Consider the following 13,677-nt stretch of genomic DNA (forward strand, 5'->3'; position numbering starts at 1 on the left):
CTGTGTATGTTAATGTGGGAAAAGCAGATAAGTAAGTATGGATGAATATTCTAATTGTGTCTGCCTTGTCTCCTTGAAAACCAAAATTCTTGATATAGAAGAAAAGATATACAAATGCAATATAGAAGAGACTAATATTTTAAATACATACATAAATAAATTTTATGTTTATATAAATATGAATATATATATAAACATAAACATTTCTATGTCCACTGAAAAGGACTGGTACAATGACCAGTCCCTAACTCTGGATTATGGTCTTAATTGGCATTTCTCATTAAAAAAAGCAAGGCTTTCTGGGAAAATGGTTGATTTCAGGTCTTAGCAGGAAATGTACAGGATGAACCTGCAACATTTTGTCATACCAGATAACAAAGAAACTTTCAAAAGACTTGTATCAAAGGAACTCAGGAGCCACATGAAGAAGTTTCCATTCACGAAAGATGAAATATTTGAATTTCAACATGGATAAAAATTGCAATGAGTTAAAATCCATCAAATACTTTGAAATGCTTGAGTTTATAATGATACAAAAAAAGATAAAGAGTAGAAGCTAATTGCTCACCTTTGGATAATACTAGGAAACAAATTCATTAACTTGAAAACTAGTAAATAAGAGGAAAGAATTAAACAGTGATCCTTTCTTTCCACTGTACCACCCAGCAACCTACTAGTAAATGAAGGGTGATGTCTCCTTATAGAAGCAATTAACTGTATAAATGAAGCAATGATAGGATTAGAATATCCTCATTCTGGAATGAATTAAAGGACCTAGGCCATGAGCATCAATGGTTACTAACATCATAAAAAGAGAGACAACTGGACATCGCCTCATGGTGAAAGATCACAACACCACCTACAGACTTTCCAAAGGAACAAAAGCTGAATCTAATCCAGCCTCTGCATCCAGATGCCAATTTACAGGAAAGGCAGAGCACAGAGGCACATGTTAAACTGCACTGTGTGTGCAATCAGAAAAATTCAGATTGTGGAAAACCCTGTAGGTCAAATGGCTCAGGCTTTTCAACATATTACTCATAAGAAAAAGAACGGAGAAACCTGTAAAGATAAGAGCCGTAAAAGACAACTAAGCTCTAGTGTCTGGGAATTCACACTTGAGTGACTAGACTATGAAGAAATACAAAAAAGCGGTTACTATGAAAGTCAGGCCATGATTGCTTTTGAGGGAGGGGGGGTTTTGATTTGCCTGAGGCATATGGAGAGTTTGCAGTGGCTGCGACATTGTATTTATATACCTGAGTGGTGATAACAGGAGTTTTGCCTTAAATAATTCACTAAATTATACATTTTGTGTAGATATTGGTATCTCAGGGGTTTTTTGGGTTTACTTAAGAATGAATTTTTTTATTACTTTTTATTATTCTATTGAGGTCACATTGGTTTATAACATTGTGTAAATTTCAGGTGCACATCATTATATTTCAGCTTTTATATAGGCTGCATCATGTTCACCACCAAAAGTCTAATTTCCATCCATCGTCATGCATAATGTGGCCCTTGATCCCTTTTGCCCTTCCTCAAACCCATTCTCCTCTGGTAATCACCAATCTATTCTCCTTACCTATGTGTTTGTTTGTTTATCTTCCACATCTGAATGAAATCACACGATATTTGTGTTTTCCGTCTGACATTTCGCTTAGGATAATACCTGCAAAGTCCATCCATGTTGTCACAAATGGCACAATTTCTTGTTTTTTATGGCTGAGTAGTATTCCATTGTGTGTATATACCACTTCTTTATACATTCATCTGTCAATGGGAGCTTAGGTTGTTTCCAAGTCTTGGCTATTGTGCATATTGCTGCAATGAACATAGGGGTACATATATCTTTTCGAATTAGTGTTTTCATGTTTTTTGGGTAAACAACTGGAAGTGGAATAGCTGGATCATATGGTATTTCTGCTTTTAATCTTTTGAGACACCTGCATACTCTTTTGCATAGGGGCTGCACAATTTTACATCCCCACCAGCCATGTACTGGGGTTCCCTTTTCTCTACATCCTCTCCAATGATTGTCATTTCTTGTCTTTTTAATAATAGCCATTCTGATGGGCATAAGGTGATATCTCATTGGAGTTTTGATTTGCATAACCCTAATAATTATTGATCTTGAATATCTTTTCATGTCCTATTGGCCATCTGTAAATCTCCTTTTGAAAAATGCCCACTTATTAATTAGGTTGTTTGGTTTTTTATTGAATTGTATGAGTTCTTTATATATTTTGTAAATTAACCCCCTATCAGATATGTGATTTGGAAATATTTTTCCCTAGATGGTGGGTTGTCTTTCTGTTTTGTTGATGGTTTCCTTTGCTATGCAGAATCTTTTTAGTTTGATGTAGTCCCATTTGTTTATTTTCTCTTTTGTTTCCCTTGCCTGAGGAGACATCACATTTGAAAAAATACCGCTAAGACCAATGTCAAAGAGCATACTGCCCAGGTTTTCTTCTGAGAGTTTTATGGTTTCAGGTCTTACACTCAAGTCTTCAATAGATTTTGAGTTATTTTTTGTGAAAGGTATGGATAATGGTCGACTTTCATTCTATTGCTTGTGGTGGTTGTGTTTTCACAACACCATTTATTTAGAGGCTATCCTTTCTCTGATGCAATCACAATCAGAATCCCAGGGACATTTTTCACAGAAATAGAACAAAGAATCCTAAAATTTATATGGAACAACAAAAGACCCTGAATAGCCAAAGCAATCCTGAGAAAAAAGAACAAAGCTGAAGGTATCACACTCCCTGAATTCAAAATGTACTACAAAGCTATAGTAGTCAAAACAGCATTGTACTAGCAGAAAGACACACAGATCCATGGAACAGAATTGAGAGCCCAGAAGTAAAACCACACATCTATGAACAGCTAATAACTGAGAAAGGAGCCAAGAAGACACTATGTTTCTCAGTTTTATTTTTCAATAAAAAAGGTTTTGAAAAAGAGTGAAAAGAAAACAGACTGAGCATTTGTCTTCTGAAGACTGTGGAAACTACGGATGGAAGAGTGTAAGATGGGATAACTACCTACAGTGTTAGGAATGGACCATAGAAAACTAAGCAGTTTGGGACTGGAAGAAGTCAGGTTGTGGAGGAATTTCTGGACACTGTCCTTGGAAATGGGGACTAATGACATATACAAGTAGGAGGAAGAAGGCCAGAAGAGTGACAAATGCATGATCTCAGAACACAAACTCTAGAATCAGTCAGGATTCCTCCAAGACTTCACGGGAAAGAGTCACTCAAGAACATTGACTTCATGGATGTCCTTTACTTAGTCTGGGGCCCAGGCCACTTGGTAGTACTTCAGGCTCTGGTGAGGGAAGCTTCAATCAGGACGTTAATATGGCTGTGGGGGAAGAACAGCTTGTGAGACCTGCATGGACAGTGAGAAAAGACTCATGAGAGACCCTCATGCTCCCATTTTAGGGACTCGGCAGGCAGTACCACTCAGCCAGAGCCACTCTTACGTCTTATCCCCCAGATGACTCCCTCTGGCCAAAGGATTAAGAGAACGATCTGACACCCAAAGAGAAGGAAGAAGATATTACCTCCTCACCACCACTGAGTCTCCACATATCCTGGAATGAAGGAGAGGAAAGAGATAGAATGCCCCAATAGGACAAAATGTTGTCATTATCCTGAGGGCTGGAGGATGACCTGCACTATCAGAGTCCCATCTCCATTTACCTCCTAGAATGTTTCTGGCTTCAGAAAAGACCAATCCAGGCATCACTGAGGAGTTAATCAGCCTTCCCTGTATCACATCTTTAATGTTAGGAAAAGCGGGAAGTGGGGGAAGCCACAGGGCAGGTGGCAGGGACTCCTCAGAGGCTCACTACATTTCCAAGCCCTGAGGTGGATGATGATCCCCACCAGGAAGAAGATTAACCCAAGTAGGAAGGCTGCAACTCCACTTAGCATCTTATTCCAAGAATATTCATACTGAGCTCCTATAGAAAACAAGTCTTCAAGTTAGCCAAAAGCTCCCAATATTTGGTGTACTTTCCCAAAATCCCAGAGCCTGGACTGGACAATAAATCCAATGCTATCTACAGAGTGAATAAATTTAGAAATGGTTTGTTTAGGCCGAGGTTTGCAATCATGCAGTTTCTGTTACTGATTCTTGTAGCCCATAAGAATTCCCCCTAAAATCTAAGAGCAAATTATTAGAGGACACTAGTTCCCAAAGTTGGAAGGAAGTGAAGAGGTGATTAGACCTCCTTATTTCCTGGAAGATACAAGGATAGATGTCTGCCATGTTTTCTCCTGCCTTAAACCAAGGGCTCCAATTTATATGACTCCCTCAGATTAAGAGAAAGAAAAATTAGTGTTGTGACCAAGGTGAATGCAGAGATAACACAAGCCCCCTTGAGTCGATATGATCCTGAGCCGAGCCCAGAGAATGTAAGAAGCTGATTCTCACTCCATTCTATAGAAACAGGGCTCAGCAGGCTGGGATGATCAACAAGACAGGTGCAGACATTTCCATGTTCAGGAGTCATTTCCAGGATCACCATTGTCTGAAAGGTCCAGTCTCCATTCCTGATAAGGCCAGTGGACATGACCCCTGCTCTCTCCTCCAGCCCATTCCGGTACCACCTGATCTTGGTGTTCCCTGGATAGAAACCTGTCACAGAGCAGAGCAGGAGATAGTGGTGCAGCAGGGAAGGAGTCGTCTCTGGATGCACCGTCACCTCTAATTGCACCAGGAAGGGAGAGAAAAATGAGACATTGTAAAGGAAAAGCACCAGGCCAAGAGAGGAGTTTCTTTAGGGAGTAAATCTGCCCTAATTGCTTTTCCAGATTACCCAAGTGGAAACTGGAAATGTGGCAAAATATCAGCCCCCAAGACTCAGAAAGTGGATATGTCAGTGTCCCCAAGGATGATTCAGACCTTATCAGACACTCCCACAATTACCCCTTCTATTTGAGAACCCACTGGACCACAAAGTCCCTGAGAACCTTGGAAGTCTGGGACCAAGACCACAGTGACCAAATCTGTGAGGATATAGGGTGAGTCACAGTTGGGGACAGAAAACACACACAGACTCCCCTGCTCTGAAACCGTTGATCCTGAAGCAGGAAATTCCCTATCATAAGGAAGAAGAGCCATGGCCAGGTTCACATGTTGGAGATTCCTAAACCCCACCAGACCTCACATTCCACCTCTCCTTTTCTCCCCACAGTGAAGGGTGCACTCAGCTTGTAGTTGTGTCCGCAGAGCACATCCGCAGAAGCTCTGTTCCTCTCCAACACATCCAACTGATTGTTCCACAGCTCAGCTCAGGCTGCCCCCACTCTATCAATGCCACAAACATTCCCACATCGCTGTGGAAACTGCATACTCCTCCAATTTAAAGATGAATCTGACCACAAACTGAACCTTTTCTATACCATTGGTGAAGTAACAGTCGGGCTTTGCCTGAATCACAAAATTTCTGGAAAACCAAATAAGACTGAAAACTAGCCCTCATCTTTAGAAAATCCATACCTGGTAAATTATGCCAGATCACATGGATTTGAGAAGAGGCCTTTTGAACTCAGGAAATAGGCAAAAGTAGCCTCTTCTAACATAGGCCTCCCTCTGGTTCCTCACATCACAGTGGAAAGAAGCCTGAGGCCCATCCTACCAAGCAGACCAAGGAGACAGGTAACCCAAATAAGCAAGCCAAATAGAGTCCCAAGAGTCATAAATGTTCATTCAACAATATTTATTCATTCATTCATTCGACAAATATTATTGACTGTTTGTGTTTTGCCAGACACTGTGCGAGGTTTCTCCAAACCAAGGTTCCAGAAGCCCAAGGTTTTAATTCTCTTTATTATTAAGTCAAAAATATCCATCTCCATGTGGAATAATTCAATAATACCCTTGCCCTTAGCAAGTTCATTCTACTCATTCCTTCTGGTGTAAAGTGAAGGAGTGACGGAGGTGGGGCAAAGAGTAGGTACATATTAGTTGTGAAATAAAGTCCCCTTCTACCTTCCACTCACATGGTTTTTCTCCAGTAATTTTCTTTTGAACCTTTTCCTTTGCAGTCTTACTCAGAGACCTCATCCCCTCCATTGGCTCTAGTGAGGTATTGAGCTCGTGATCTCTGTTGGTGTTGGTTAAAATAATATTAATCCATTGCTTAAAGATGCCTTTTATCATCATCATCATCATCATCATACTTATCATTGACAATATACATATGTGAAAATTAATAAAGGGAAACCTCATCTAAAATGGAGTCTGGAGTCCAGAAGGAGGACATATCATGCCTCATATAATTGGCACCACCCGAGGCCAATTATAGGAAATATAGTCAATTACAGACCCCTACAGAAGTCCTCAACTGGAACGAATCCTTTATTATAGGAAGAAATATACATTGCATCTCAAACAGATATTGACTATGCCAGCAATAAACCAATGAGAAACCATCACCATTCTGAACTTGTGCTTTTCTCCAATGGGCTTTCCTTAAAAAAAAAAAAACTCTCCCAATTTCCTCCTTTTTCTCTGTAAAATAATGTTCCTTTACCTTGTTTGTTGGATTTGCTTATGGTCTGTCATAGCATGCACATCCTGGATTGCAATTCTTTGGCTATTCCCGAATAAATTTGCCTTGCTGGTAACACAACTGGCTGTTTTATTCTTAGGGTCAACACCTACAATTCTAATACTTGCAACAATATAGTGATGTGGAATATAAGGTTAGATTTAACCTTCTTTGGGGGCTTTTCTATTAAACGTTGCCATTGAAAATGGAATAAAAAAATCCAACTCCATTGTCCCTTATGATTTTCTGCTTACAAAGTACCTTACTAATATTGAGAGTTATTAGTTTGAGCTATATATTATGTTCATACAATGTACCTCAAAGCTCAAGGCATAGGGTTAAGTGAAATAAGGAACAGAATGTGATTCAATGCACAATGACATTTGTTAAAATTTAAGATATACAAGGGCCAGCCTGGTATACAAGGGCACAGTAGTTAAATTTGCACTTTCCACTTCAGCAGCCCAAGGTTCGCCAGTTCAGATCCCGAGTGTGGGCCTTCACACTGCTTGTCAAGCCATGCTGTGGCAGGCGTCCCAGATATAAAGTAGAGTAAGATGGGCAAGGATGTTAGCTCAGGGCCAGTCTTCTTCAGCAAAAAGAGGAGGATTGGTAGCAGATGTTATCTCAGGGCTAATCTTCCGAGAAAAAAAAAAAGAAAGAAAAGAAAAATTTAAGATATACAGAGAAAAACAATGCTACGTATTTTTAATGTCCATCCTAATACTTAAAGACATACCAGATACATTAGAATGTGTATCTATGGAAAGGAAGGAGCGAGAATGGAGATAAGGGAAGAGATGACAGAGTCTTTGTTCAGACAAAAGATTACAATGTGCTGTGAACTCATTGGGTAAGATTAACTTGATTCTATGCACTTGAGAACAACAATAACAAAAGAACAATTAAAATGGACTAATAATGCGGGTTGGTCAGGCAAGGTCTTCCTGAAGAAATGACATTTAATTTGAGACTTGAAGGATAATTGTCACTGATCTTGGGTTGTAAATTTGTTTTCATTTCTAAGTTCAGAGGCCTCCTCCAGGAACTATTGACTAAGCATAAGGGTGGTAGCATCTTTCCTGGGTCAGCCGTACTTGTCTCTCAGTCAGTAGCTGATTTCAGATGCAGCTCTAACCTACGATTCTCTATTTCCTGCTACTGTCTAAATCAGAAAAATAATCATTTTTTGTTCAGATCTGTGTCAGATTTAAGATCTGGGCTGATGTTTTTTTCATGTGTGTTGATTAAAGGAGACTATAAGCTCAGAGAGGTTTCTATTCTCTAAGAAGAATGATCTTCTCCCACTAACCCTCCCCCCAGGTCTGTTCCTCTTTTGTAATTAACGAGACTTTGACGTTCAAACAGGTTCTGTTTTTAGCACATTATATCCTGTTTTCTGCTGGTAAATATGTTTTTTATGGTGCAGTATTGCTTCATGTTTCCATAGCCTATCTCCTCAGCTAGAAAAATAGCAGCAATAAATACATGACCCAGTACCCTGAGGATGTGGACAATGCATTCAAATTCTCTAATTTCTCAAAATTTCTTGGTACAATTCTGATCATATGGTAGGGGCGTAAGAAATGCCAAAAGAAGTAACCCTTGTTCTCAACTTCTTTTGTTCACATATACCCCAATTGGATAAATATGGAAACAGTCACAATCATCAAAGCAAATTCTGGCTGAACAACAGCAACTATTCTCAGACTGCCTCCATTTTTTAAAGTTCTTCAGACTGAAATTGATACAATAAGAACCATATGCAAGATGAAATATTTCCCTTTTTCCTGCCTCCCTCTTCCTTGAATCTGTGTCTCTAGTACATGAAGTCCTTTTTCCCAGCAGGCCATTGTGTGTCATGAAGAAGGAAGGAATACTTTTCTGTCAAAGGCAAGAACATTCCCTTTGAAGCCAGAAACCAGTTCCAGCTTGTTCTGTAGTCTAGATATAAAGAAAGAGGCCTCCCTCCCCCATGCCAATTCTTGCATACATACCTGAAAAAAAAATTGCTCCCCTCTTACCTGGAGAGTCTCTGCCTAGAGTCATCGAGGAATGAAGCCTGATTAGATTCACTAACAGAGCCACCACCCAGCGACCCAACCAGAACCCATTCTGGAAGAAAAAAAATGATACAGTAAAATCATCAGCCTCTTCAGAATGGGGCTTGCCCCTATACAACTCATTCAAAAAATATTCATTAAGAATATAGATATCTTTCTTGCATCCTCAAAACTGGAAAAACTGGAAACTCGTCACATTAATAACAAATCAGGATAGAGGAGTTTTGCATCTTCAGGTGTTGGGTAGAATATTTTCATAAAGTTGTGTTATACCATTCAAAAACTGTTTAACTGCAGAATCCCTGACAGTATTTTAAGTATGTAGAAAATGCTCTGGGAGAAAAAATATATTCTACGTAGTGAGTGATCCTAGAAGAACTAGGCAGATTATTTATTAGGTATCTTGCTATCCTGATTTGGCACTGTCTTTGGTTTAGTCTGACCAGTAGGTCTCCCTTCCTATGGAGTGGTTCACATTGCCAACAGAGAGTGTGTAAATAAAAAAAGAAAGTCAGTATTCTAAAGCATATGCCATAAGAGGAATTAGTAAAGGGTTATCAGAGAAGAAATCAAAGAGATTGAGAATAACCTAGAGAGTATGATTTCCTGTAAACCAAGAGAGGGCCAAAAAAGAGAACAAATGGAGAGAGGGTTCTCAGAAGAATAAAATGCTGTAAAAATGTTCCAGAGGATAAAATATAAGAAAGCATTATTGTGTTTTATAGCTAGTGGGGCACAAATAACCTTCAATGGGACATAGAGTGTTAAAGCCAGAAGCTATATTTCCAAAGAGTAAAGAGCAGATTGTAATGAGGAAATGAAGGGAGCAGATGTAAACAGTCCTTCAAGAATTTTGGAAGTGAAAACAAGGGAAAAGATGAGACTCGCACTTGAAAGAAGAGCGACGGTAAGGCAAAGTTACTTTTCACATGGGAGAGCCCTTAACAAGATTCTGAGTCAAGTGGAAGCCATCTGCACATGGGAGAGATTGAAGATAAAAAGGAGAAGAAAGGAAAAATTATCCTCAAAATGCTGAATGGAATCCAAAGAATGAGAGAGATTGTCAGGCTTGGCAATAAAAAGGAACACTTCTTCAGATACAAGAATAAAGACAGGAAGATTTGGGGTGAGAAAGAGGGGATTGAGGAATTTCCAGGTGCGTGGCTTCAATGAACTCAGTTCAGAACAAGGCAAGATCTTATGCTTAAAAAGAGCTGGAACAAAATATATTTGATAGCTAAGGAGAACAAGGCTCCTTTTTCACCCAAGTGGTCTATAAGTTCCTTATCTTTTATTTAGAATAGAGCCTTCCATGCTCATTATTATGGGCCACGCAATGATGAAACAGACATATTCCTTGTCCTCAAATAATGTATAACCTAGATGGAGTGACAGGGAAACAATCCACCGTAATGTCAGGAAGAATGAAATTAACCAAAAATTAACTGTAACATAAGAAGACTAAATTCTAACTTAGTCTAGAAAGAGTTCATTATGAAGTTGATATTTGATATAAGTGGCCTCACAAACACAGAATTTTAGAATTTGGAATACCCAGTATTTGTGGACAACAGAATAGAAATAAACAGGAAACAAAAAGTTTATCTAGAATCCCTTAAAAATTACTGATTATCCACAATAAATAAATATGTGCAAACTACTTTATTAAATAGGAGAAGATACAATAGAATTTTTTCTTCTTCGTCACTTCCCTAAAGAAACACATGCTGGGGCCGGCCCAGTGGCACAGCAGTTAAGTTCTCACGTTCTGCTTCTCGGCGGCCTGGGTTCACTTGTTCGGATCCAGGGTGCGGACATGGCACCACTTGGCACGCCATGCTGTGGTAGGCGTCCCACATATAAAGTAGAAGAAGATGGGCATGGATGTTAGCTCAGGGCCAGGCTTCCTCAGCAAAAAGAGGAGGATTGGCGGTAGTTAGCTCAGGGCTTATTTCCTCAAAAAAAAAAAAAAAAACGAGAAACACATGCTTTGATGGGTATGTTAGGCAAGATTCTGATGGTAGTTAACCAGAAGACACAGGAATACTTGAGTTATGCCTTATGAAATATACTGGGATGCCCTCAGGAAAGCTCTACCCATAGATAGTGATAGAAAATTGTAAATAAAAGGCTTACTCTGTTTTAAGTGGTCAAATCCCCGATACTTCAATAGAGAGTTATATGGTTAGCTTCTCTGAAGTATGAGACTCCAAGCACGGTCTCATGTTCCCTCTTAAACCCCACTTGTACTGTTAGCTGGTTGTAAATCCTGATAGATTCCAAGTATATGAGTAATAGTGTGGGAAGAAGAAAGATAATTGTGTCACAAAGGGACTCTGTTCAAGATGGCAGAAATAGGATTCAGAAAACAGGGGCAAAATGCAACTATGTAACCTTTTGAGGTACTGTGATCCCCCTCTATTGGTAAACATGCTCTGCCCGAGAATCTGTCCAATCAGAATAGTAATTTCTTCTCCTGGGAGATCATGACAGATAAGGTAAAGAAAACATTGGGAGGTATACAAGATGACACTACTGTTCACCAACTTCCTCACTTCCTGGACACATGGAAAAATATACCTCCTAGTCTCCTGGGACAATGTGATGAGTTCTAGCCAATGGTTAGTGAACAAAAGGTTCTTGGCCAGTGGCCAGCCCAGTGGCATATTGGTTAAGTTCACCCACTCTGCTTTGGCGGCCCAGGGTTCACAAGTTTGGATCCCAGGCATGGACCTAGCACCTCTCGTCAAGCCATGCAGAGGCAGCATCCCACATAAAATGGAGGAAGATTGGCACAGATGTTAGCTCAGGGCCAATCCTCCTCACAAAAAACAAGGTTCTGTCCAAAGAATTTAACTACCATCCCATGACTCTTCTCCTCTTCCCCTACCAAGCCAACCAAGACACCCTTGTGTTGAAATGGTGGAATCAAAATATTAGCAAGTTGAATACAATACATTAAAAGGATTGTATGTCATTATCAAGTGGGATTTGTTCCAGGGATGCAAGAATGGTTCAACATCTGCAACTCTATCAATATGATACAACACATTAACAAAATGAAGATTAAAAACTACGTGATTATCTCAATAGATGCAGAGAAAGCATTTGACAAGATTCAACATCCATTTATGGTTAAAACTCTTAATAAAATGGGCATAGAAGGAAAGTCCCTCAACATAATAAAAGCCATATATGACAAAGCCACAACTAACGTCATACTCATTAGTGAAAAACTGAAAGCTATTTCTCTAAAAAGAGGAACAAGACAAGGATGGCTATTCCCCCTCTCTTATTCAACATAATATTGGAGTCCTAGTCAGAACAATTAGGCAAGAAAAAGAAATAAAAGATACCCAGATGAGAAAAAAGAAGTAAAACTGTCACTACTTGTGGATGACATGATTCTAAACATAGAAAATCCCAAAGAATCCACCAAAAAACTACTGGAAATAATTAACAAGTACAGTAAAGTTTCAGGGTACAAAATCAACATACAAAAATCAGTCGCTATGATACACTAACAACAAACTAACAAAGACAGAAATCAAGAATACAATCCCATGTACAACCATGACAAAAAGAATAAAACGCTTAGGAATAAATTTAACCAAGGAGGTGAAAGACCTATACACTGAAAACTATAAGACATTATTGAAAGAAATTGAAGAAGACATTTGAAAAATGGGAAGAAATTCCCTTTCACTCCCTGAGAAAATTAATTAGCTCCCAGATGACTGGGAAGCCATTTGGGCACATTTTCCCTACCACAGCCCTATTTCCCTCTTACCCACTAGTACACCGTGGAACCTTTCCGTTGACCAGAAGCTGTGAGAATCAGATGCTCACCAATGGGTCTGGAGTCATTCATTTTCATTGATTAAAGACAACATCAGGGAAACAGCGGGGTTATAAATGATGTTCATTTTACTCTGCTGTTCATTTGAACCCTTCACATGAGAACTATTTCCTGGGTTTCCCAAGAAGGAAACACATTAAGCTGCTGACATTTATATTCATTAGTTTCTTGCAATGCCTGTTAGTGCTGGGCCACCCCTGATTTAAGATCTATGACCTGATTGTGACTTGGAGCTCTGAAGTGGTATCTGTCCCATCATCCTACTTATCCCACCACCTCCCTGTGAGATTAGGGTAATCTTGTAGAGGCAAGGGCAGGGCACCCTGGAAGATACACACATGTACAACGTGGCTTCTTACAACTGTTTCCCTTAACCAAAAGTCTGACATTTAAACCTAACATTCAAATGAAGACATTGACCTCAAAGAGACTGTACAGAGCTGTTTTCAAGGGTATAATGGTTTCCTCTCCAGCCAATGAGGAGTAGATGTGAGGCAGCATCACTTATCTCTAGCAAACTAAGTCACTGAGAAGACCAATGAGAGCTGCAATTAGGGAGAAACACAGCATAAAATAAACATAGCAAGAAATGTGTAGAATCATTAGGAATTACAAACATCTATGCAGTCAAATAGTAAAAGAGTTAATGAAAAGAGATCTCATATTCTATGATTTAAAGTAATCAAAATCTATTAGATTTTAGAGAGTTGACTATGTGAATTTAAAGGACTATCAGGAGGATAGAGGGGCAAGAATAACCACTACACTTGCCTTTTCTGTCAATATACTTATCTGTTCATTTTATAATTAACTTTCTACTATACTTTATTTTATTTTTTCTCTGATTATGCCTTTTATCATAGAATATTTTCTTGCTATGTGGAGGCAATTGTTGCACAAATACTTCAGAACTTTCTAAATATATAGTTTGGGAATATAACAGAGCTATTTTCCAGCAACAAGATCATGGCAACAATGGAAAGAGGGTCATTCAAGTACAATGGAATGTTCTAGCTCACACTCCTGACCTCTGATACAACAGAATCTCAGCAGCCACAACATTGATGACAAAGAGCTCTTCTACAAGTAGGGGACAGCATCACCTGCCTCTGGAATATCAAATACTAAGAAGGCATACAAGAAAAATATATTTACATAAAATTTTGCATTCATAACAGAAGTAAAAA

The 13,677-nt window shown here is 39.1% G+C and overlaps 1 pseudogene; it reads right to left on the reverse strand.

Annotated features, from left to right (window-relative positions):
• Nucleotides 1-3,782: 3,782 nt before the first annotated feature.
• On the reverse strand, nt 3,783-5,648 carry LOC103542555 (HLA class II histocompatibility antigen, DO beta chain-like; annotated as a pseudogene).
• Between the last annotated feature and the right edge of the window lie 8,029 nt (nt 5,649-13,677).

The sequence above is a fragment of the Equus przewalskii genome, chromosome 19 (assembly GCF_037783145.1).
Source record: "Equus przewalskii isolate Varuska chromosome 19, EquPr2, whole genome shotgun sequence".
Taxonomy (NCBI): Eukaryota; Metazoa; Chordata; class Mammalia; order Perissodactyla; family Equidae; genus Equus; species Equus przewalskii.